Below are 27,266 nucleotides of genomic sequence, written 5' to 3'. Positions count from 1 at the left end.
CAACCCCAGGGCTTGATGCCAGGTGACATTACACATCTGGTATTAACCCCATATATTACCCCGTTTGCCACCGCACCAGGGCGCGGGATGAGCTGGGGCGAAGCACCAGGATTGGCGCATCTAATGGATGCGCCACTTCTGGGGCGGCTGCGGCCTGCTATTTTTAGGCTGGGGAGATTCCAATAACCATGGACCTCCCTAGTCTGAGAATATCAGGCCCCAGCTGTCTGCTTTACCTTGGCTGGTGATCCAATTTTGGGGGACCCCTACGTGTTTTTTTTTTTAATTATTTATTTAATTTAAAATAACAGCGTGGGGTGCCCTCAGTTTTGGATTACCAGCCAAGGTGAGGTTGCCAGCTGTGGTCTGCAGGCTGCAGCCGTCTGCTTTACCCTAGCTGGCTACAAAACTAGGGGGAACCCTACGTCATTTTTTTTTCATTTTTTTGGCTAAATACAAAGCTAAGCATCCCTTAGTGCCACATGAAAGGTACCAAAGGGTGTTCCACTTTTTCTCCATTTTTTTCTCCACTTTTTCTCCATTTTTTTCTCCACTTATTCTCCACTTTTTCTCCTCTTATTCTCCACTTTTTCTCCACTTTTTCTCCTCTTATTCTCCACTTTTTCTCCACTTTTTCTCCACTTTTTCTCCATTTTTTTCTCCACTTTTTCTCCACTTTTTCTCCACTTTTTCTCCACTTTTTCTCCACTTTTTCTCCTCTTATGCTCCACTTTTTCTCCACTTTTTCTCCACTTTTTCTCCACTTTTTCTCCACTTTTTCTCCTCTTATGCTCCACTTTTTCTCCACTTTTTCTCCACTTTTTTCTCCACTTTTTCTCCTCTTATGCTCCACTTTTTCTCCACTTTTTCTCCTCTTATGCTCCACTTTTTCTCCACTTTTTCTCCTCTTATGCTCCACTTTTTCTCCACTTTTTCTCCACTTTTTCTCCACTTTTTTCTCCACTTTTTCTTCTCTTATGCTCCACTTTTTCTCCACTTTTTCTCCTCTTAATCTCCACTTTTTCTCCACTTTTTCTCCACTTTTTCTCCACTTTTTTCTCCACTTTTTCTCCTCTTATGCTCCACTTTTTCTCCACTTTTTCTCCACTTTTTCTCCTCTTATGCTCCACTTTTTCTCCACTTTTTCTCCTCTTATGCTCCACTTTTTCTCCACTTTTTCTCCTCTTAATCTCCACTTTTTCTCCTCTTATGCTCCACTTTTTCTCCACTTTTTCTCCACTTTTTTCTCCACTTTTTCTCCTCTTATGCTCCACTTTTTCTCCACTTTTTCTCCACTTTTTCTCCACTTTTTCTCCTCTTATACTCCACTTTTTCTCCACTTTTTCTCCACTTTTTTCTCCACTTTTTCTCCTCTTATGCTCCACTTTTTCTCCACTTTTTCTCCACTTTTTCTCCTCTTATGCTCCACTTTTTCTCCACTTTTTCTCCACTTTTTTCTCCACTTTTTCTCCTCTTATGCTCCACTTTTTCTCCACTTTTTCTCCTCTTATGCTCCACTTTTTCTCCACTTTTTCTCCTCTTATGCTCCACTTTTTCTCCACTTTTTCTCCTCTTATGCTCCACTTTTTCTCCACTTTTTCTCCACTTTTTCTCCACTTTTTTCTCCACTTTTTCTTCTCTTATGCTCCACTTTTTCTCCACTTTTTCTCCTCTTAATCTCCACTTTTTCTCCACTTTTTCTCCACTTTTTCTCCACTTTTTTCTCCACTTTTTCTCCTCTTATGCTCCACTTTTTCTCCACTTTTTCTCCACTTTTTCTCCTCTTATGCTCCACTTTTTCTCCACTTTTTCTCCTCTTATGCTCCACTTTTTCTCCACTTTTTCTCCTCTTAATCTCCACTTTTTCTCCTCTTATGCTCCACTTTTTCTCCACTTTTTCTCCACTTTTTTCTCCACTTTTTCTCCTCTTATGCTCCACTTTTTCTCCACTTTTTCTCCACTTTTTCTCCACTTTTTCTCCTCTTATACTCCACTTTTTCTCCACTTTTTCTCCACTTTTTTCTCCACTTTTTCTCCTCTTATGCTCCACTTTTTCTCCACTTTTTCTCCACTTTTTCTCCTCTTATGCTCCACTTTTTCTCCACTTTTTCTCCTCTTATGCTCCACTTTTTCTCCACTTTTTCTCCACTTTTTCTCCTCTTAATCTCCACTTTTTCTCCTCTTATGTTCCACTTTTTCTCCACTTTTTCTCCACTTTTTCTCCACTTTTTCTCCTCTTATGCTCCACTTTTTCTCCACTTTTTCTCCACTTTTTTCTCCACTTTTTCTCCTCTTATGCTCCACTTTTTCTCCACTTTTTCTCCTCTTATGCTCCACTTTTTCTCCACTTTTTCTCCTCTTATGCTCCACTTTTTCTCCACTTTTTCTCCACTTTTTTCTCCACTTTTTCTCCTCTTATGCTCCACTTTTTCTCCACTTTTTCTCCTCTTATGCTCCACTTTTTCTCCACTTTTTCTCCTCTTATACTCCACTTTTTCTCCACTTTTTCTCCACTTTTTTCTCCACTTTTTCTCCTCTTATGCTCCACTTTTTCTCCACTTTTTCTCCACTTTTTCTCCTCTTATGCTCCACTTTTTCTCCACTTTTTCTCCTCTTATGCTCCACTTTTTCTCCACTTTTTCTCCTCTTAATCTCCACTTTTTCTCCTCTTATGCTCCACTTTTTCTCCACTTTTTCTCCACTTTTTCTCCTCTTATGCTCCACTTTTTCTCCACTTTTTTCTCCACTTTTTCTCCTCTTATGCTCCACTTTTTCTCCACTTTTTCTCCTCTTATGCTCCACTTTTTCTCCACTTTTTCTCCTCTTATGCTCCACTTTTTCTCCACTTTTTCTCCACTTTTTTCTCCACTTTTTCTCCTCTTATGCTCCACTTTTTCTCCACTTTTTCTCCACTTTTTCTCCTCTTATGCTCCACTTTTTCTCCACTTTTTCTCCTCTTATGCTCCACTTTTTCTCCACTTTTTCTCCTCTTAATCTCCACTTTTTCTCCTCTTATGCTCCACTTTTTCTCCACTTTTTCTCCACTTTTTCTCCACTTTTTTCTCCACTTTTTCTCCTCTTATGCTCCACTTTTTCTCCACTTTTTCTCCACTTTTTCTCCTCTTATGCTCCACTTTTTCTCCACTTTTTCTCCACTTTTTTCTCCACTTTTTCTCCTCTTATGCTCCACTTTTTCTCCACTTTTTCTCCACTTTTTTCTCCACTTTTTCTCCTCTTATGCTCCACTTTTTCTCCACTTTTTTCTCCACTTTTTTCTCCACTTTTTCTCCACTTTTTCTCCTCTTATGCTCCACTTTTTCTCCACTTTTTCTCCTCTTATGCTCCACTTTTTCTCCACTTTTTCTCCTCTTATGCTCCACTTTTTCTCCACTTTTTCTCCTCTTATGCTCCACTTTTTCTCCACTTTTTCTCCACTTTTTTCTCCACTTTTTCTCCTCTTATGCTCCACTTTTTCTCCACTTTTTCTCCACTTTTTCTCCTCTTATGCTCCACTTTTTCTCCACTTTTTCTCCTCTTATGCTCCACTTTTTCTCCACTTTTTCTCCTCTTAATCTCCACTTTTTCTCCTCTTATGCTCCACTTTTTCTCCACTTTTTCTCCACTTTTTTCTCCACTTTTTCTCCTCTTATGCTCCACTTTTTCTCCACTTTTTCTCCACTTTTTCTCCTCTTATGCTCCACTTTTTCTCCACTTTTTCTCCACTTTTTTCTCCACTTTTTCTCCTCTTATGCTCCACTTTTTCTCCACTTTTTCTCCACTTTTTTCTCCACTTTTTCTCCTCTTATGCTCCACTTTTTCTCCACTTTTTCTCCACTTGTTCTCCACTTTTTCTCCACTTTTTTCTCCACTTTTTCTCCTCTTATGCTCCACTTTTTCTCCACTTTTTCTCCACTTTTTCACCGTTCTTTTTCTATGGTCAGTCTACCCATTAGCTCTGCCATGCATACTGTAGCTCTACACCTACTGCACATGTTACTTTATGATTGACATCTCTTTCGTACCAGAGCTGTCTAAGCCTACTCTGACCCCATATTTGTCATTACTATATTGTCCTTGTACTGTATTATGACATTTGTATCATGTGTTTCATTTCTTGCTGTGTTGCAATTTTTTTGCTGCATCCCAATTGTACCTCTACATTGTTCGAGTTTATGTTATTGTTCTCTCACTCTTATGTGATACTGATTATTGTCATTTTTCATGATTACATGCAGATAAGTCCAATCTGACGAAGGCTCAGGCCGAAACGTCATTTGTAACTTGTTTTGGACAAAAACATATATGCTTATGAAAAAAAAAATGTTCTTAATACGGACCAATAAAGAGTGATTTTGCATTACTATCCATTGGGACTTACTGACTTAGTCTGGGAGATTTAGAGTGCCGAGGTTACTCACTAATTTTATCTATTATTACCTCTGAGCACCTATATACCAGTGAGCAGAGCTTCCTCTACAGTAGTTCTCCTGATTAGGCATGCCCTTACCTCATGAGCAGGGCATTGCAGCTTTGGTAGCAACCATTATGACATGGACTCTGCTGCTGTGGACCCGGGGAGAGTGAGTGCAGATTCATTGCACCCACACTCCTCACATGAAGGGTCCGCACTCCTAGAAAATGGGGGATACGTTCCCTGAGTGTCTCCCCCCCATATTCTAGACGGTCCAGAGTCGTCGTGGGACCCCTTTATTTTTTTTCTTACAATAAATTGGTGAAAGAGGAAATGTTTTGGGGACTGTTTTTTCAAATAAATTTCTTTTGTCGATTTTTTGTTTTTGTTAGTACTGACAGTTTATGATGTTGGGTATCTAATAGACGCCATGACATCACAAACTGCTGGGCTTGATCTCAGGTGACTTTACAGCTAGTATCAACCCGATTTATTACCCCGTTTGCCACTGCACCAGGGCACGGGATGAGCTGGGGTGAAGCGCCAGGATTGGCGCATCTAGTGGATGCGCCACGTCTGGGGTGCCTGCGGCCTGCTATTTTTAGGCTGTGAAGGCCCAATAACTATGGACCTTCCCACCCTGAGAATACCAGACCACAGCTGTCCGCTTTACCTTGGCTGGTGATCCAATTTGGGGGGGACCCTACTTTTATTGTGTAATTATTAATATTTATAAAATAATTATAAAAAAGAGCCTGAGGGGACCTCCACATTGGATCCCCAACCACGGTAAAGCTGCCAGCTGTGGTTTTCAGGCTACAGCCGTCTGCTTTACCCTAGCTGGCTATCAAAAATGGGGGGACCCAACGTAATTTTTTTTTTTAACTATTTTTTAAATAGAAAAAATTAATGGGCTTCCCTGTATTTTGATTGACAACCAAGGTAACGGCAGGCAGATGGGGGTGGCAACCCATAGCTGTCTGTTTTATCTGCGCTGAGAATCAAAAATACCGCGGAGCGCTACGTCATTTTTTTAAAGATTTATTTTTACAGCACTGTGATGTCCAGCAATCAAAATACAGGGAAGCCCATTTTATTTTTAGTTATTTAAATAAATAATTAAAAAAAATATATATGGGCTCCCGCTGCATTTTTTGTATTGCTAGCTAAGGGTAATCCAAGCAGCTACTGGCTGCTAACCCCCACTGCTTGGTGTTACCTTCACTGGCAATGGAAAATCCAGGGAAGCATTTTTTATTTTTTTTGCCAAAAAACTACAAAAAAAGGACGTGAGCTTCGCCATATTTTTGTATGCTAGCCAGGTATAGCAGGCAGGTGCTGGAAGAGTTGGATACAGCGCCAGAAGATGGCGCTTCTATGAAAATGCCATTTTCTGAGGTGGCTGCAGACTGCAATTCGCAGCAGTGGGGCCCAGAAAGCTCAGGCCAACCGGTGGTGCGGATTCCAATCCCCAGCTGCCTAGTTGTACCTGGCTGGACACAAAAATGGGGCAAAGCCTACGTCATTTGTTTTCTAATTATTTCATGAAATTCATGAAATAATAAAAAAAGGGCTTCCCTTTATTTTTGGTTCCCAGACGGGTACAAATAGGCAACTGGGGGTTGGGGGCAGCCGTACCTGCCTGCTGTACCTGGCTAGCATACAAAAATATGGCGAAGCCCACATAATTTTTTCAGGGGGCAAAAAAATTCTGCATACAGTCCTGGATGGAGTATGCTGAGCCTTGTAGTTCTGCAGCTGCTGTCTGTCTGTATGGAGAAGAGCAGACAGCAGCTGCAGAACTACAAGGCTCAGCATACTCCATCCAGGACTGTATGCAGAAGTTTTTTGCCCACCAAAAAAATGACGTGGGCTTCGCCATATTTTTGTATGCTAGCCAGGTACAGCTGGCAGCCACGGGCTGCCTCCAACCCCCAGTTGCCTATTTGTACCCGGCTGGGAACCAAAAATATAGGGAAGCCCGTTTTTTTTAATTATTTCACTTATTTCATGAAATAATTAAAAAACAAATGACGTGGGCTTCGCCCTATTTTTGTGTCCAGCCGGGTACAACTAGGCAGCTGGGGATTGGAATACGCAGCACAGGTTAGCCCGAGGTTTGTGGGCGCCTCTGCTGCGGATTTCAGTCCGCAGCCGTCCCAGAAAATGGCGCTCTCATAGAAGCGCCATCATCTGGCGCTGTATCCAACTCTTCCAACAGCCCTGGAGCCGGGTGGCTTGTTGGGTAATCATGAGTTAATACTGGCTTTGTTTTACTAGCCAGTATTAAGCCAGAGATTCTTAATGTCAGGCACGTTTGACCCGGCCATTAAGAATCTCCAATAAAGGGTTAAAAAAAAGACACCACACAGAGGAAAAATACTTTAATAGAAATAAATACACAGACACATTAGAGACTCCATCTTTATTACCCCCTGTCAGCCCTCCACGACCCTGCTCTTCTGTCTTCTTTCTTTCTAGTGTAGTAGTAGTGACGATTGTAGTGAGGAAGGATGAGATTCACCAGCTCATCACTTGGGGCTGGGGAACCTCCATCCTCACTACAATGCTCACTACAATCGTGCAGCAGCGTGCAGCCTTCACTCCGTGAGTGATCACTGCTGGCTGCTAGCGGTAACGCTGACAGACGCGTTACCATAGCAACGGTGCTCTCGGAGCCGCGGTTAGCGGTGACGTCACCGCTAACTGCGTTGCTATGGCAACGGTGATCTCCGTTAATGACCGGCTGTGTCAGCCGGTCCCTAACGGAACGGGGAGTCGACCGTGTGCTAGAGCATGTCGCCGGTACACGGCGATACACATATGTGCACCGTGTACCGGAGAGATGCACTCGCAGGTCCTACATGACGTGTCATAGTCATGTGACCAGTCTGTAGCCAATGAGATAATAGCCACATGACTGGTCACATGGCTATTTTGACGTCACGATAGGTCCTGCATCTCTGCTGGCAGTGCAGGTCACCGGGAGGATTCAGCGATCATCGGATGGAATAGCGGCAGGAGACAGAGTGCAGAAGGGATCGCGAGGACCGGTAAGTGTTATGGCAATGTTTATTAACTGTTTGTGTACATTTATAATGCATTTTTATGTGTTTGTGATTGCCTCCCATTATAGCCTATACGTTCGAGTTCGGTTCGTCGAACGTTCGACGAACTGAACTCGAACGAGACCTCCGTTCGGCGAACCACCTCGAGCCGAACCGCGACCGGTTCGCTCATCTCTACTCCCTACTACAAGTGCGCTTAGAAAAAAAAAATGGCGATCGGCATTTTCTCAGCACCACAGATCTAAAACCCGTCCCCCCCGCACACTATACGCTTAAATTTGATAATAGTGTGAATCATAGAGTGACTCACACTATTATAGTGAAAAGCCAGCTAGTAATTAGCTAGATTTTTTGCTGATAGAACCGTTCTCGAACGTAACTCGAGCTGCCGAATTTTTAGCAAAAAGCTCGAGTTCTAGTTCTATCTAGAACACCCCCCAAAATCACTCAAACCGCAAACTGGCGAACCTCGAACCACGAACCACGCTCAACTCTAGCCCTGACGGGCGAAGAAATCCTGGCCTACTCGGACTGCGGGCTCCCGTTCGTCCTCTATACCGACGCCAGTAATGTGGGCCTGGGCGCGGTCCTGTCCCAGGTGCAGGATGGGAAGGAAAAGGTGATCGCCTACGCTAGCAGAAAACTTCGGCCGACGGAAAGGAACCCCGAAAATTACAGTTCCTTCAAGCTTGAGTTCTTAACTCTTGTGTGGGCCATAACTGAAAGGTTCAAGCATTACCTCGCAGTGGCGAAGTTTACTACCTACTAGTGATGAGCGAGTACTAAAAAGCTCGGGTGCTCGAAGCTCGGGCCGAGCCTCCCAAGATACTCGTGTACTCGGCCCGAGCAACGAGCCCAATGTTATCCTATGGGAGACCCGAGTATTTTTGTGAAATGACCCCCTGGCAGCATGGAGAAACCCTAAAAATGTCACAAAAGTCTCAGAAGAGTGCTCAAATGACATGGCAACAGCATGGGGAAGACCCCTTGAAGCATTTATCACTGAAAAGTCACAGCTGTGAACAATTTTGTCCGCGTTTTACGCCATTTTTATGGACTCACCAGAAAACCTTCCAAAATGACCCCAAAATGATTTTTCATGGCGGAAATGTTAAGGGCACATACCCAATAGTGAGATAGAGCTGGTGTATGTTACTTTTTGAGATTAATACATGAAAGATTTTACGTGAAAACATTGTGTGGCACTCCGATGTCCCTGAGAAGAGACGTACATGAAGGCCTCTTGAGTCTAATGTGCCCATTTTGAGGAAGTGAGTCTTTGTAGTATTTTCCTTTGCCAGGGCAGTCCAAAATTGTGAGGTTCACCAATGCCCCTGCATACAGACGTGCATGAGGGCCTGTAAACCTGAAGTGCCCATTGTAAGGAAGTGGGTCTATTGTAGTATAGCCCTTAGGCAGGGCAGCCAAAAATTGGGAGGCTCCACGTTGTCCCTGGATAGAGACGTGCATGAGGGCCTCAAAACATTAAGTGTCCATTGTCAGGAAGTGGGTGTATTATATAGTATAGCCCTTAGGCAGGGCAGCCAAAAATTGGGAGGCTCCACATTGTCCCTGGATAGAGACGTGCATGATGGCCTGTAAACCTGAAGTGCCCATTGTAAGGAAGTGGGTCTATTTCAGTATAGCCCTTTGCCAGGGCAGCCAAAAATTGGGAGGCTCCACATTGTCCCTGGATAGAGACGTGCATGATGGCCTGTAAACCTGAAGTGCCCATTGTAAGGAAGTGGGTCTATTTCAGTATAGCCCTTTGCCAGGGCAGCCAAAAATTGGGAGGCTCCACATTGTCCCTGGATAGAGACGTGCATGATGGCCTGTAAACCTGAAGTGCCCATTGTAAGGAAGTGGGTCTATTTCAGTATAGCCCTTTACCAGGGCAGCCAAAAATTGGGAGGCTCCACATTGTCCCTGGATAGAGACGTGCATGATGGCCTGTAAACCAGAAGTGCCCATTGGAAGGAAGTGGGTCTATTTCAGTATAGCCCTTTGCCAGGGCAGCCAAAAATTGGGAGGCTCCACATTGTCCCTGGATAGAGACGTGCATGATGGCCTGTAAACCAGAAGTGCCCATTGGAAGGAAGTGGGTCTATTTCAGTATAGCCCTTTGCCAGGGCAGCCAAAAATTGGGAGGCTCCACATTGTCCCTGGATAGAGACGTGCATGATGGCCTGTAAACCTGAAGTGCCCATTGTAAGGAAGTGGGTCTATTTCAGTATAGCCCTTTGCCAGGGCAGCCAAAAATTGGGAGGCTCCACATTGTCCCTGGATAGAGACGTGCATGATGGCCTGTAAACCTGAAGTGCCCATTGTAAGGAAGTGGGTCTATTTCAGTATAGCCCTTTGCCAGGGCAGCCAAAAATTGGGAGGCTCCACATTGTCCCTGGGTAGAGACGTGCATGAGGGCCTCAAAACATTAAGTGTCCATTTTAAGGAAGTGGGTGTATTATAGTATAGCCCTTAGGCAGGGCAGCCAAAAATTGGGAGGCTCCACGTTGTCCCTGGGTAGAGACGTGCATGAGGGCCTCAAAACATTAAGTGTCCATTGTCAGGAAGTGGGTGTATTATAGTATAGCCCTTAGGCAGGGCAGCCAAAAATTGGGAGGCTCCACGTTGTCCCTGGGTAGAGACGTGCATGAGGGCCTCAAAACATTAAGTGTCCATTTTAAGGAAGTGGGTGTATTATAGTATAGCCCTTAGGCAGGGCAGCCAAAAATTGGGAGGCTCCACGTTGTCCCTGGGTAGAGACGTGCATGAGGGCCTCAAAACATTAAGTGTCCATTTTAAGGAAGTGGGTGTATTATAGTATAGCCCTTAGGCAGGGCAGCCAAAAATTGGGAGGCTCCACGTTGTCCCTGGGTAGAGACGTGCATGAGGGCCTCAAAACATTGTTCCCATTGCAAAGGAGCGGGTCTCCTGTCGTTGTAATGTCCATTCTGCAAAGAATGGGCGAAAAAATTTACCACTGGGGGTATACCTGAAACAAAGGCCTAAGTATTGCAATTTGTAGCGGTCATCATCATGGTGGCGCATGAGGAGAAGGAGGAGCAGTCCAGCGATTATCCAAAGTCCAGAAGTGTGTACCCATGGGTGAGTGGAGGTACATGGCAAACTTTAAATTCCGCTCTCATTTGCTGGTGGTGTGGTGAAGTCTGGCCCAATCCAACCCTTGTTCATCTTGATCAGAGTCAGCCTGTCAGCATTTTCAGTTGACAGGCGGGTGCGTTTATCTGTAATGATTCTACCTGCGGCACTAAAAACACGCTCTGACAAAACGCTAGCAGCAGGGCAGGCCAGGACTTCCAAGGCGTAGAGAGCCAATTCATGCCACGTGTCCAGCTTGGATACCCAATAATTGTAAGGCACAGAGGAATGTCGGAGTACAGTTGTTCGATCTGCAAGGTACTCCTTCAGCATCTGGGCAAACTTAGGATTTCTTGTGGCACTACCCCGCACCTCAGGGGCTGTGGTACGTGAGGGGCTGAGAAAACTGTCCCACATCTTAAAGACTGTTCCCCTACCTCTGGCGGATTGGACTTGTGCCTCTCTCGGCTGTACGCCTCGGTTGTCCACTGATTCCTGACCTATGCCGCTAGCGTTTTGTGAGGGGAATGCTTTGCCTACTTCCGTGAGTATGGCCTTCCGGAACTGCTGCATTTTGGTTGACCTCTCCTCCATGGGAATAAGAGACAAAAAGTTCTCCTTGTAGCGTGGGTCTAACAGTGTTACCAACCAGTAATGATTGTCGGCCAAGATGTTCTTAACGCGAGGGTCACGAGACAGGCAGCTTACCATAAAGTCAGCCATGTGCGCCAGACTCTTAACAGCCAGGACTTCAGTAGCCTGACCAACAAGATGACTGAACATGCTGTCCTCCTCCTCCTCCTCCTCCTCCTCCTCATCTACCCTGTCCTCTGGCCAGCCACGCTGAACCGAGGATATGACTGGTGTGCATGTCATATCCTCAATTTGGCCGGAGAGTTGCTCCATGTCTTCATCCTCCTCCTCGTCATAGTCCTCCACTGCACGTTGTGATGAGACGAGGCTGGGCTGTGTGTTATCACCCACACCCACTACTGTTTCTTGCTGCAACTCATCGCGCTCCGCCTGCAATGCATCATGTTTGTTTTTCAGCAGAGACCGTTTTAGAAGGCAGAGTAGCGGTATGGTGACGCTAATAATGGCGTCATCACCACTCACCATCTTGGTGGAGTCCTCAAAGTTTTGGAGGATGGTACATAGGTCTGACATCCATCTCCACTCCTCAGGTGTTATGTGTGGAGTTTGACCCATTTCCCGACGGCTTAGGTGATGCAGGTACTCAACAACTGCCCTCTTCTGCTCACATATCCTGACCAACATGTGCAGAGTTGAATTCCAACGCGTGGGGACATCACACACCAGTCTGTGAGCCGGAAGATGCAAACGGCGCTGAAAGCCGGCAAGGCCGGCTGAAGCAGTAGGTGACTTTCGAAAATGTGCAGACAGGCGGCGAACTTTTACCAGCAGATCAGACAGCTCTGGGTATGACTTTATAAACCGCTGAACCACGAGGTTGAGCACATGGGCCACGCATGGAACATGTGTCAGCTGGCCTCGCCTCAAAGCCGCCACCAGGTTCCGGCCATTGTCACACACGACCTTTCCGGGCTTTAGGTTCAGAGGTGTGAGCCAGTGATCTGCCTGCTGTTTCAGAGCTGTCCACAGCTCTTCTGCATTGTGGGGTTTGTCACCTATGCAGATTAGCTTCAGCACAGCCTGTTGCCGCTTCGCCGAGGCAGTGCTGCAGTGCTTCCAGCTTGTGACTGGTGTGGAGGGCACAGTGGATGAGGATGCGCAGGAGGAGGAGGAGGCTGAAGAGCATGACATTCCGGAGCTGTAGAGTGTGGGTGAAACACTGACTGAGGTAGGGCCTGCAAACCTTGGTGTGGGAAGGACGTGTTCCGTCCCTCGCTCAGACTGGGTCCCAGCTTCCACAATATTAACCCAGTGTGCCGTCAACGAGATGTAGCGGCCTTGCCCACAAGCACTTGTCCACGTGTCTGTGGTTAGGTGGACCTTGGGTGAAGCAGCGTTGTTCAGGGCACGTGTGATGTTTTGTGACACGTGGTTATGCAATGCGGGGACGGCACACCGAGAGAAATAGTGGCGGCTGGGGACCGAGTAACGTGGGACAGCTGCCGCCATCAGGTCACGGAATGCTTCTGTCTCCACCAGCCTAAAAGGCAACATTTCCAGCGCAAGCAGTCGCGAAATGTTAGCATTTAGAACTGTGGCATGTGGGGTGTTGGCAGTGTATTTGCGCCTGCGTTCAAAGGTTTGCTGAATGGATAACTGAACGCTGCGCTGGGACAAGGACGTGCTTGATGATGGTGTTCTTTCTGCGTAGGCAACTGCAGGTGCAGGAGTGGAGGAGGCTTGTTCGCAGGCAGCATGGACAGAGGATTGGCTCGCATGCACAACCAGCGAAGACGTAGCAGTGACATCAGCAAGCACTGCTCCTCGACTCTGTTGTACTTCCCACAAAGTCGGGTGCTTGGCTGACATGTGCCTGATCATGCTGGTGGTGGTCAGGCTGCTAGTTTTGGTACCCCTGCTGATGCTGGCACGGCAGGTGTTGCAAATGGCCTTTTTTGAATCATCTGGATCCAACTTAAAAAACTGCCAGACTCGGGAAGACCTAACATTTGTACAGGCACCTTGTGTCGTCGTGTTGTTCCGGGGAACGGTTGCCTGACTTCTGCCTGGGGCCACCACCCTGCTTCTTACTGCCTGTTGTGATGCTACGCCTCCCTCCCCCTGTGCACTGCTGTCCTCGCTCTGCATATCCTCCTGCCAGGTTGGGTCAGTTACTGGATCATCCACCACGTCGTCTTCCTCTTCCGCACCCTGCTCCTCCTCCTGACTTGCTGACAATTGTGTCTCATCATCGTCCACCACTTGTTGAGACACGTTGCCAACTTCGTGAGAACGTGGCTGCTCAAATATTTGGCCATCTGTACAGACGATCTCCTCATGACCCACTTCAATATGAGCTGGCGAGAGGCCAGAATGTGTGAATGGAAACGTGAACAGCTCTTCCGAGTGTCCAAGTGTGGGATCATTAATGTCCGAGGAGGACGTGTACTCAGCCTGGTGGTAGGAAGGAGGATCAGGTTCAGAAATGTGCGGTGCAGTATCACGGCTACTGACACTTGACCGTGTGGAAGACAGAGTGTTTGTGGTGGTGCCAATCTGACTGGAAGCATTATCCGCTATCCAACTAACAACCTGTTGACACTGGTCTTGGTTCAAGAGCGGTGTACTGCTGCGGTCCCCAAGAATTTGGGACAGGACGTGCGAGCGACTAGATGTGGCCCTTTGTTGTGGCGAAATTAGAGCTTGCCCACGACCTCGGCCTCTGCCTGCACCACCATCACGTCCACTTCCTTGTTCCTTGCCAATGCCCTTGCACATTTTGCAATGCTGTGCACTGCTGACGTGTATATTCACTACTTGCGCGTTATATCAAAGTTTGTGGAAATTGCACACAAGTGCACCTGTACGCTGCCACCAACAGGCACACACGTGCGGTTTTAAAAACCAAGCACGGACGCAATAAGAACCTAACAGGTTTTTTTGGGGAGCGACAATTACAGACAAGTCAGACACTATCTGGACTGTTTTACACTGTGTACACCAGCCCCAGATATGATGAAGGCTGGTATACGGTCACCACTACCCTGCCTGCCTGCCTGCCTGTATACTGGTACAATAGTCCTGACAAGGACTCTTTTGGTCACTAGCCTGTATTCAGACCTGGCTATACCCTGCCTGTATATAGCAACAATAGTCCTGAGAAGGACTCTGCTACTGTACTCCGACCTGGCTATACCCTGCCTGCCTGTATACAACTAGAATAGTCCTGAGAAGGACTTTTGGTCACACTGTTTGCAGCCCTGCAACTGAAAAAGCTATAAAGGGCCGCAAAGCTTTCCCTGAATCAGCGACACTCTCCCTGCACTCACTGTCTGGATAGCTGTGAGCAGAGCACAGCGCGCCGGCCGATATAAAGGCTCGGTCACGCTGTGCAGGCCGGCCAATCACTGCAATTCCACAACTAACAGGACTGTGGCATTGCAGTGGTCTGCCAGCCAATCCCTGCATGAGGGCTGGCTCTCAAAAGAGCGCCAAAATGCAGAAATGAAGACCACGAGTACAGCACGAGTATCGCGAGATTACTCGGTCCCCGCCGAGCAGCCCGAGTACAGCGATACTCGTGCGAGTACCGAGTAGTGACAAGCATGCTCGCTCATCACTACTACCTACACGGACAACAATCCGTTGACACATCTTGACACAGCCAAGCTGGGTGCCCTGGAGCAGCGGTGGATGGCTTGACTGTCCAACTACCATTTCACTATCAAGTACAGGGCCGGCCGCAAGAACACCAATGCAGATGCACTGTCCCGAATGCCGCACCTGCCTGATGACGGGGTGGAGAACGACGACCTTGAAGAAATTGAGCTACCTGCATTCCATCGGCCCCGAGATGAGAAGCCCTGCACTAACCAACAGCAGGTGAACCTTGACCCGCTGCCCGGCCAGGGGTGGCAGGAAACCCAGGATCAGGAACCTGCAGTCCAGCTGGTTAAAGCCATGATTACGCAGGGCGCCTCTAGGATGGATCCCGCGGCCCCCTCAGAAGCCCAACGGTTGTGGAATGAGAGAAACCAGCTGCACCTGCATCAGGGGAAGCTGTTCCGGGAAATGATCAATCCAAAGACCCATGAGAAGGTTCACCAGGTGGTGGTCCCCCAAACCAGTGTGCCCAGGGTCCTGAAGGTCTACCACGATGGTGCAGGGCACTTCGGTTGAAAGAAACTGGAGATGTTGTTGAGAGAGCGATTCTACTGGAGTGGGATGCGGGGGTCTGTGGAGGCCTGGTGTCGAGAATGCGGCCCCTGCACACTGAGAAGGCAGAATGAGGCCAGCCAGAAGGCCCCCCTTCAGCCAATCGTCACCCACCAGCCATTGGAGTTGGTTGCCCTGGACCACGTCAAGCTCACGCCCAGCCGAAGCGGGTAAACATATGCCCTGACCATCGTAGACCATTACTCCAGGTTCATGGTGGTTGTCCCAGTTAAAGACTTGACGGGCCGTACCGCAGCCAGAGCCTTCCAGGCCTACTTCTGCTGACCGCACAGCTACCAGGAAAGGGTGCTCACAGACCGGGGCTCAGCCTTTGAAGCGGAGGTGTTCCAGGAGTTCTGTCACTTGTATGGGTGTAAGAAGATCCGGACTACGCCATACCATGCCCAGACTAATGGGATGTGTGAGAAAATGAATCACCTGGTCCTGAACCTCCTCAAGACACTACCAATGGAGGAAAGGAACCTGTGGCCTGAGAAGATGCCTATCCTGGTGGATATGTACAACAACATCCCCTGTAGCTCTACCAAGTGTATGCCTCCATATCTAATGAGAGCCCGACCGGGACGGCTGCCCGTGGACCTGGAGATGGACATAGAAGCACCCGAAGCCCTCTCTTCCACTAACCACTGGGATACCAAGCGACAGATGTAGTATCGACAGATCCAGGAATATGTGGAAAGGAATCTGCGCCAGAGCCGAGAAAAACAAGAGCAGCGCTTCAACAGACAGGCTCCGGCTGCCCCCTTTGTACCCGGGGATGTGGTGCTAAAGCGTAAGAGAAAGACACATAAGCTCGACGGCCAGTGGGAGAGGACCCCATAAGTCATACAACCCACTGGATGGGAAAATGAAAAGACTTATCTGATCAGTCGCGACCAGGGGAAGGCCACGGCTACCCTTTCCAGGGACCACCTGAAGAGATGCCCAGATCCCTTGAGGCTGGTAGATGAGACTCCGGCTTCCGTGCCGAGCGGGAAAAAGAAGAAAGAGGTGATTCATACCGTAATGGGCGACTTCCCAGCAGACTGGCCTATGCAGAATGGCGTGGTGATTGTTCCCGTGATAAGTTCCCACAACCCATGGAAGAAAGAGAGACGGAGTCATCCGCCAGCGAGCCAGCCGAAACAATGCCCAGGGATGCACCTATACTACGCCCCCGTAGGTCTCTACCTGCCATACCTGACACCAGAAAAGAGGGACCAGTTATCCCCTCTGTCCCACTACCTCCCACTGATGACACTGGGCCCAGAAGGTCCACACGACATAACCTAGGTAGGCCCCTGCTTAGGTACAGGGAAACTGCTATTTAGGGGTGCGATGTGTTGATTGTGTAAATATCTGAATGAATAAGCACTAATCACCCGAGGCTTTCACCTGATTCAAAAAGGACAGTCCCCGTTGGGACCAACAGTGTTTTTGTGGTAGCCCGTTGGTTACTGAAGTGCCCGTCCCTGTTGGGACTGATGTTGTCCCTGTTTCATACCCCTTAATCCCTGCATGAGTAATCATGAACAAGGCCGAGAACTTGCAGGTCACCCAATAACTTTTAGGCTTGTAAATATTGCCCCATTGCCCTTCCCGCACGGCCGGTCTCCAGAGAGGCTGGTTGGAGGAGGGACCCGCAGCAGAGCAGGCTGGGGTCCGGTCACCATCAGAACCGGTGACCATCCTCCGGGTCAGGGGTCCCCTTGGACGTGGAGCCTCTGAGTGACTGCCGGGTGCGAAGTACCATACCCGTTCCCGCTTGGGTAGCCTGGCCAGGTTCCTGTTTCCGGACTGGGGAAAAGGGATGCTGCCCATTTCTTAGGGGCAGCATCAAGGTGCAGGTTGCTTGGTTGGGAAAGCGGAAGGACATTGACCTGTTCCTTGTTATTAATAAAAATGTTCCTGTTTGCAACAGTTCAAGTGATGTGCCTCCCGTAAGGGAAGAAATGAAAAAAAATGCTTGTTTGAATTTTTTTTCAATTGTTTATATCTTTTACAGAAAAATAAAAACCGGTGATGGATGGGCAGCCCGCGGACGGTCTGCATTAAACCAAGGTGGAATGTGATGCCCTGGACCCCCAGGGGTCACAGGTCACTACACACACCACATACACCCCCACCCCAGTAAGGTACCATCAGTCAACAACGACCTGATTGCCTCCCTCAGAGTCAGACAGGCACACCAGGTGGGCGGAGTCAGGCGGATAGACACGCCCCCGAAGAGTCTGCTGGCCTGAGGCAGGAGTCACAAGCTAATTAAGTTAGGAGAGAGGAGTGAGAGGAGGACAGTTCTGCGCGGGGCCTGGGTTGGAGCCTAGGACCCCCGATCAGTCAGGCAGGCAGACGGTAGTGGCCGCCTGCAGGAGACCGGGAATACGACCAGTAGAACCGTACGGGACTGGGACAGGGTAGTGGCCCGCCGAAACCGAACCGGGGAGCCAACTGGATACTGGAGCACCAGGCAGGGTACTTAGACCCCGAACTAGGCTATAAGCCACCACCATAGTCAAATCAACTGATTGCGGTCTGGACCTCAGGGGTTCATTCCCACCTAAGTCCCGATTGAAACAACATCCCAACTCGTCTGGATAGGTGCCACCGCCAAAGGCCAGAGATCCAAAGGGCCAACGTCTGCGGGCAAACGGGCTCCTATGACACTTATATGCCAGGGAGCGGACTACCAGTGCCCAGGCACAGTAGTCAAGAAACACACACAAGTGCAGGAGAAAGGCAGACATTGCCAACCTAATTGGAGAAGCTGCAGCTGGCTGCGGGCCCCGTTCATCACCCCGTTTCGTTTACCAGCGCCTCCAGTGTCTTGTATCAGAGTGAGTACACCAGTTCCCTCAGGCACCGCACCGCGCTGCACCGCAACACTGTGCAACACTGTGCCCTGCACCCCGGCTCTCGCTAACCGGGCCCCGGGACCAACATCCACTACCCACGGAGGGGTCAACACACCTAGCTGCGCCACTACACCGCTCCCGGGAGTACCCGTACCTTCCCCCGCAGCGGTGGTGTCCACAATCACCACAACCCGTGGGTGGCGTCACGAACTATCATCCCAAAACCAAATACCCGCATCCCCCGCGCATAGCGCCAACACCCCTTGCAGACCGACGTGATCCCCGGGTCCATGAGAGGCTCGAGCCACCACCCTTAGAATGCGAGCACGGATCCGAGCGGCTCGGCGGCCGCAGCCGAGGCCGCGGGGCGGTACCCTTACAGTCTACAATCAGGTGGGAGTGACTGAAAGTACAGGTGCTGATTTACAATGATGGTCTTGCCATCTTGAAAAAAATGGAGGATAGATAAAGGCTGCATGAGCTAGTCACCAGCCAATCTTTGTATTGATTTTGGGTGACAGACTTGTAGGTCAAAGTCAGGCTAGCAAGAGTTAATCCTTGTTGGGCTGTTTGTTAATCTCCTTTGGTCACATGCTGTGGTGGAGTCAGTCACATTCGCTCCCCTCCTATATATGCTGGTTGGACAATTTCATTAATGACAACAATAGCTAGTCTTACTGGTGGCTGTAGTACTTTATTGATGTGACCAGTTGTGGTGTCAACCCTTTTTGGCCTCTTGTTTCTGCCTTCCTTCTCTCCTTAGTCTCTTACTGTTTGTTCCTGAGAGTTTGCAGTGTGACTCAGTTTTGTTTATTCCCTGTCTGTTTTTATCTGTGTTACCATCACACTCCTGTCCTTTCCTTCCATGGCGGGACAGGGGAGGATAGGTTAACAGATTAGTTCTAGTCAAGAGAATAGACAGGCACGAGACTCAGGCGTCTCCACGATTAGGGGTAACTCTGAGCATACGGATAGCCTTGGGTCCCCTAGCGTGAGGGACCATGTAGGAGCCCTCTGTCCCTTGCTATCCTGCAGTCACATTGTGATAATTGGCAGGAGTAAATCTTGTTTTATGTTGAGGAGGAATCCATGAATGGTCCAGAACTTGTCACCGGAACAGAAGTGGAAATAAAAGGCAAAAGTACCCAAATGTCCAACTACCATGAGCATTAGCAATTTGTAGAATTGCACTTAGTTAAACTAAAGTTGGGACAGGATTGCCTTGCTCCTGCCATGATATTTTATTTCTTTGTTGGGCATATTCCTGTGGCGCCCCTGAGGGTCCAGTCGCCACAGAGGTTCTGCACCTCAGCCAGAGGTGTGGTACCCCAATCCCTGGTAAGGCTGTTGTTCACACATATGCTCTTAGTATAGCTACACAACTTCAGGCCATCATTAAGGCGAGATTGATCTTTAGGGAGAGCATAGTCCCGGAGCCAGTCTGGAGGTGGGTTTAGTTAGAGGGAGGAACGCTTTAAAATGGAGTGAAGAAAGGAGGTACAACACGAAGGGAAGAGGTCCCGAGGACTGGGGCTGGAGGAGCTCGTAATAGGACCAGGAGGAAGCAAGAGAAGGAAGAAGGGGCCCCAGAGTTACGGGCAGGGAGGAATTCACCTGTTGCCACACTCGATGCACCAATGTGGAGTGACTAGGCCGCTAAGGGGAACCGGCCCCTAGACTACTGGAGAACAACCAGGCTCAGCTAGCAAATTGAGGCTGAGGTATCTTTATGTGGCGTAGCCACAGACAAATCTGCTGAAAAGATGACCACAGAGGGCTAGGGAACAAGGGCAGAAGAGCCTCCCAAGCAAGGCCCGCGGGCACTGTGTGTGAGACGCAGGGCAGGAGGGTGAAGTCAGCACAGGAAGACGACCAGGAAAGACATACAGAAAGGGACACTGGTTTTGTGCCTCCAAATTGCCTGGGGATTGGCTGGATCCCATTACCGCAGGACTCAGCATTGCAAGGGCGTCATTTCAACGGCCATTTGGAACTGCCAACTGTGAGTAAAAGAACTAATGACTGCATCCCGCTGTGTCCTGGAATCATTGTCTGCGCCACCAGCCCCGCACTGTTCAAACACTTCATCGGCTAATAACTGTCTATGGCTGCCCTGGGGCCCAGCTCCACCTGTGAGGAGCTGTACCATCTAAGCTGCGTCACCATCGACCCCAGTGGTCCCATCCAGCAGCGTTGTCCATACCTGGCCAATGAGTATGTCACGGGCGGAGGAGGGGACGCTGCGCTCTCCCACTGCTCGGGTCCGGCTGCTGCTGCCGCTGCTCGGTGGTGGCTCGAGCGGTGGGCCGGATCCCAGGGACTCGAGCGGCGTTCCTCGCCCGTGAGTGAAAAGGGGGATTTGATTGGATGGTGGGGATTTGATATTCTCCGTGACGCCACCCACGGTTGTGGTGATATTGGTGACACCACAGCTGCTCTGGACGGGGATCCCGGGAGTGGTGACAGGGAGCAGCTTTGTTGTTAGTTCTCCCCTCCGTGGGTAGGGGGTTGGTTGTCCCGGGGCCCGGTGATGGGGTAGGAGTGGATGGCAGGCGGGTTACGGGGCCTGGCGAGGTGCAGGGTCATGGGGGCAGCGCTGTGCCGCACGGCACGGTGGTACTCACTCAGCCAATGATGAGGACACAGTTCTCGGTAAAACACACGGCTGGATGGACGGGTCCCACAGACGGCTGCGGTGTTGTTTCTCCCGGCAGGTTGATGGTGACTGCCTTTCCCTGTACCTATGTACGGTAAACGGTTCCAATGGGTTCCCACCGGTAACCCGCTCCCCAGCTTGGATATGGGCCGGAGGAGCCCCTTTTGCCCGCAGGCTCTGGCCCTGGGAACGGTAGCCTTGGCGGTGGCTGTGTTTCCCTCTCACGGTTGGACTTTTGTCTTCTGTCGGGACTTGGCTGCTGGGAAACCCAGGAGGTTCCCTTCGCTAATGAATTTGGCAAATTCACGGCGACTCCTAGCCTTGCCGGGGTCCGTAAGCCCCTGCCAGATGGTGCTGACTTCTCTTTGTGTACCGGTCCGGTACCGCCGGGCCACTGCCCGTCCACGGTCCTTACGGTAGACTCCGATAGGCCACTCCTGCAGATGGTCTCCACCGTCTGTCAACCTTGCTGATCCGTCCGGGCCACACACCCGGACTAACTTCAGTCTGCTCACTTGCCACTTTCCTTCCTCTCACTTTCCACTCTCAAACTAAACTGTCTTACTTTTCTCGCCTCCAGGACTGTGAACTCTTCGGTGGGCGGGGCCAACCACCTGGCCCACCCCCCTGGTGTGGACATCAGCCCCTGGAGGAAGGCAACAAGGGTTTGTGTCTGACTTCGGTGTGCCTGACCGGGAGTGTGGGGTGTGTGGGTGTTGTTCTCTGTGGCCCCTGGCTTGTCCAGGGCGCCACAACTACAGGTGGTGTCACAACTCATTATCCCCTGTAAATATCCCCCCATCTTTACAACGACACCGCAAGGGTCACGGAGTTGGGCCCTGCCGCCGTGACCTCCCGAACAAGAATCGGCCAGGTTCTGAGTGTCCCCCACGGCCCTGGTGGGCGTGTAATTCCACCATACAGAAAGACGCAGTGATACCGAAAGATTCTCTACGATGATGAGAAATGGTATTGTTTCTGTAAGTCCTATCTATTAAGTAAAGTTGTAACAGTTAATTACTTTTATATCACAATTTAGGTTAGATGAGAACTTGAATGATGAATCTTTACCATTACTCACTAGCTCTATAATTTAACCAGAGACCCTTCTGTCTGTAAGGGTCAGTGACATTTTAAGTGAGTAATGAGAATGGACTAGATAAGCAGAGCCTTGGATGCTGTAAATTGATTATAATCCCAAAAAAACCCAGGAAATGTAATTAATAGATCAATATTTCATTTAGTTATGGAGGAAAGGTCTATAACAGGGTCCCAGATCATTTACATTTATCATTTAAACTTCAATTGAAAAATATATACTGTAGTATATAATATATAGGGACCAAATATCCAGGAAGCTAACATTTTGTTCACAACCTGTAGCATCATTAGATACACTATATGGACATAAGTATGTGCCCTTCTACATTACACCTAGAGGAGCTTCACTGATATCCTATTGTAAAGTCCTAGACATTAATGTGAAGTTGTTAACATCTTAACAGATCAAACAGCTCCCACTCTTCTGGGAAGGGTTTTACCAAGATTTTGAAGGTGTTGGAATTTTGCTCCTTCAAGAAGAACATTTTTGAGATCTCCTTTCTAGTTAACTCCAAAAATGTTGGATGGGGCTGAGGTCTCGGCTCTGTGCCACCGGTTGTCACTAGAGTTGAGCGCGGTTCGCGGTTCGTGGTTCTCCAGTTCGCGGCTCGAGTGATTTTGGGGGCTGTTCTAGATCGAACTAGAACTCGAGCTTTTTTGCAAAAGCTCGATAGTTCTAGATACGTTCGAGAACGGTTCTATCAGCAAAAAGCAGGGCTTTTTACAGCTACAGTGTGCAGGAGCCATAGCTGGCAGCTTGCCAGAAGCTGGTAACCAAGATAAACATTGGGTATCCAACCAAAGCGCTTTGGTTAGTAACCCGATGTTTATCCTAGTTACGTGCAGGAAGCCCACACTTCCCCGCTCAGCTCACTCCGCCCCCGGCATGTACACATGTACACACACACACACACACACACACACACTCTGCACACACACTCTACACACACACTCTACACACATGGTCCCGCTCGGCTTACCTGCGGTGATGAAGTCCCGCTATCCCGACTTCAGCGCTGTCACTGTCCTCCATGGCTGCCGCTTGTCACATCACATTCTCTCGCTTCCGACCCGAGACTGACTAGCGGTGACGTCACGGGCCTCTCGCGATACTTGGCTGTGAAGGCGCTGGTCATTGAACTCAGTGACAGGTGCTGTCAGTGTGCTGGAGATCAGCGCAGGTAATGTACCTCGCTGACAGCAGCACTTGTCACCCCCCTGCAGTGACCTGGGTTGACCCATTGATGTTAGCTCAGGTCACTGCACTGCTCTCCCAGCCAATGGGGAACATCCTGCTCTTCATTGACTGGGACAGTGTGGATCGTCATGGCAACCCCTTGGATTACACCAGACCTGGATATGTTTTTTTTTCTAATAAATTGGTTAAAAAGGGAATGTATTGGGGAGTGTTTTTTCAAATAAAAATGTGTTTGTTGTCTATTTTTTATTTCTTACTGACTGGGTTGGTGATGTCGGGTATCTGATAGATGCCTGACCTCACCAACCCCAGGGCTTGATGCCAGGTGATATTACGCATCTGGTATTAACCCCATATATTACCCCGTTTGCCACCGCACCAGGGCGCGGGATGAGCTGGGGCGAAGCACCAGGATTGGCGCATCTAATGGATGCGCCACTTCTGGGGCGGCTGCGGCCTGCTATTTTTAGGCTGGGGAGAGTCCAATAACCATGGACCTCCCTAGTCTGAGAATATCAGACCCCAGCTGTCTGCTTTACCTTGGCTGGTGATCCAATTTTGGGGGGACCCCTACGTGTTTTTTTTTTTAATTATTTATTTAATTTAAAATAACAGCGTGGGGTGCCCTCAGTTTTGGATTACCAGCCAAGGTGAGGTTGCCAGCTGTGGTCTGCAAGCTGCAGCCGTCTGCTTTACCCTAGCTGGCTACAAAACTAGGGGGAACCCTACGTCATTTTTTTTTTTCATTTTTTTGGCTAAATACAAAGCTAAGCACCCCTTAGTGCCACATGAAAGGCACCAAAGGGTGCAAAATTACAAAATGCAGGACAGTGGGAAATTATGTGTCTTTCTGCCATTATAATGACAGAAAAGACTGATATGAAGTGCACAAGCACAGGAAAATCACCAGAGCGCTCTACGCTGTGAAAAGCAGTAGAAAATGGCACTGGAGTGAACATGTGACTGCCTCATGTAGGATGAAGCTAAGGATCCTGGGTAAATTTATGCATTTACCCTCATTCAGTTTTTTTGCAGTACACAAAAAAAACGGAAGGCACACGGATGACAAATAGATGACATACGGACCGTCTACGGAACGGAAACGGATGCCACACGGATTGCACCTGCGAAAAAAAACGGACTGTTTTTTGCAGACCGCAAAAATGGATCGGTCGTGTTAATGTAGCCTTATTCTGATCTGACGTTTATAAACAGCAGGCAGAAATAAGTGAATAACGCCCCCCGGCGTCAGAAAATCTCCGGGGTTTCAGGGCTAGCTGAGACCCTGGAGATCATGATTCAGGACGGTTTTCCCGGTCCCCGCTCACATGATCACAGGTATACACCGTACACCGATGATCACGTTACAGTAAATGACAGCGCCGGTAAAAAATTATTTATCTCCCATCTGGCATGAACAAACACTTCTTCTCCACTTCTCCACTTTTTCTCCACTTTTTCTCCACATTTTCTCCATTTTTTCTCCGCTTTTTCTCCACTTTTTCTCCATTTTTTCTCCACTTTTTCTCCCCTTTTTCTCCACTTTTTTCAACTTTTTCTCCATTTTTTCTCCACTTTTTCTCTACTTTTTCTCCACTTTTTCTCCACTCCTTCTCCATTTTTTCTCCACTTTTTTTCAACTTTTTCTCCATTTTTTCTCCACTTTTTCTCCACTTTTTCTCCACTTATTCTCCACTTTTTCTCCACTTTTTCGCCACTTTTTCTCCACTTTTTCTCCATTTTTTCTCCTCTTTTTCTCCACTTTTTCTCCACTTCTCCACTTTTTCTCCACTTCTTCTCCATTTTTTCTCCACTTTTTCTCCACTTCTCCACTTTTTCTCCACTTTTTCTCCACTTCTCCATTTTTTTTTCTCCACTTTTTCTCCACTTCTCCATTTTTTCTCCACTTTTTTTCAACTTTTTCTCCATTTTTTCTCCATTTTTTCTCCATTTTTTCAACACTTTTTCTCCACTTTTTCTCCACCTTTTCTCCACTTTTTCTCCATTTTTTCTCCACTTTTTCTACATTTTTTTCTCCACTTTTTCTCCACGTTTTCTCCACTTTTTTTCAACTTTTTCTCCACTTTTTCTCCATTTTTTCTCCATTTTTTCAACACTTTTTCTCCACTTTTTCTCCACCTTTTCTCCACTTTTTCTCCATTTTTTCTCCACTTTTTCTACATTTTTTTCTCCACTTTTTCTCCACTTTTTCTCCACTTTTTTTCAACTTTTTCTCCACTTTTTCTCCACTTTGTCTCCACTTTTTCTCCACTTTTTCTCCATTTTTTTCTCCACTTTTTCTCCACTCCTTCTCCATTTTTTCTCCACTTTTTTTCAAATTTTTCTCCATTTTTTCTCCACTTTTTGTCCACTTTTTCTCCACTTTTTCTCCACTCCTTCTCCATTTTTTCTCCACTTTTTTTCAAATTTTTCTCCATTTTTTTTCCACTTTTTCTCCACTTTTTGTCCACTTATTCTCCACTTTTTCTCCACTTTTTCTCCACTTTTTCTCCATTTTTTCTCCTCTTTTTCTCCACTTTTTCTCCACTTCTCCACTTTTTCTCTACTTCTTCTCCATTTTTTCTCCACTTTTTCTCCACTTCTCCATTTTTTCTCCACTTTTCTTCAACTTTTTCTCCATTTTTTCAACACTTTTTCTCCACTTTTTCTCCACCTTTTCTCCACTTTTTCTCCATTTTTTCTCCACTTTTTCTACATTTTTTTCTCCACTTTTTCTCCACCTTTTCTCCACTTTTTCTCCACTTTTTCTCCATTTTTTCTCCACTTTTTCTCCACTTTTTTTCAACTTTTTCTCCATTTTTTCTCCACTTTTTCTCCACTTTTTCTCCACTTTTTCTCCATTTTTTCTCCACTTTTTCTCCACTTTTTCTCCACTTTTTCTCCACTTTTTTTCAACTTTTTCTCCATTTTTTCTCCACTTTTTCTCCACTTTTTCTCCACTTCTCCATTTTTTCTCCACTTTTTTTCAACTTTTTCTCCATTTTTTCACCACTTTTTCTCCACTTTTTCTCCACTTTTTCTCCATTTTTTCACCACTTTTTCGCCACTTTTTCTCCACTTTTTCGCCACTTTTTCTCCACTTTTTCTCCATTTTTTCACCACTTTTTCTCCATTTTTTCTCCACTTTTTTTCAACTTTTTCTCCATTTTTTCAACACTTTTTCTCCACTTTTTCTCCACCTTTTCTCCACTTTTTCTCCATTTTTTCTCCACTTTTTTTCAACTTTTTCTCCATTTTTTCAACACTTTTTCTCCACTTTTTCTCCACCTTTTCTCCACTTTTTCTCCATTTTTTCTCCACTTTTTCTACATTTTTTTCTCCACTTTTTCTCCACCTTTTCTCCACTTTTTCTCCACTTTTTCTCCATTTTTTCTCCACTTTTTCTCCACTTTTTTTCAACTTTTTCTCCATTTTTTCTCCACTTTTTCTCCACTTTTTCTCCACTTTTTCTCCATTTTTTCTCCACTTTTTCTCCACTTTTTCTCCACTTTTTCTCCACTTTTTTTCAACTTTTTCTCCATTTTTTCTCCACTTTTTCAACACTTTTTCTCCACTTTTTCTCCACTTCTCCATTTTTTCTCCACTTTTTTTCAACTTTTTCTCCATTTTTTCACCACTTTTTCTCCACTTTTTCTCCACTTTTTCTCCATTTTTTCACCACTTTTTCGCCACTTTTTCTCCACTTTTTCGCCACTTTTTCTCCACTTTTTCTCCATTTTTTCACCACTTTTTCTCCACTTTTTCTCCACTTCTCCACTTTTTCTCCACTCTTTCTCCACTTCTTCTCCATTTTTTCTCCACTTTTTTTCAACTTTTTCTCCATTTTTTCAACACTTTTTCTCCACTTTTTCTCCACCTTTTCATCACTTTTTCTCCATTTTTTCTCCACTTTTTCTACATTTTTTTCTCCACTTTTTCTCCACCTTTTCTCCACTTTTTCTCCACTTTTTCTCCACTTTTTCTCCATTTTTTCTCCACTTTTTCTCCACTTTTTTCAACTTTTTCTCCATTTTTTCTCCACTTTTTCTCCACTTTTTTCAACTTTTTCTCC

This window comes from Anomaloglossus baeobatrachus, chromosome 1 (assembly GCF_048569485.1).
Source record: "Anomaloglossus baeobatrachus isolate aAnoBae1 chromosome 1, aAnoBae1.hap1, whole genome shotgun sequence".
NCBI classification, from domain to species: domain Eukaryota; kingdom Metazoa; phylum Chordata; class Amphibia; order Anura; family Aromobatidae; genus Anomaloglossus; species Anomaloglossus baeobatrachus.
The sequence above is the reverse complement of the archived record's forward strand: the minus strand, read 5'-3'. Positions refer to the sequence as shown.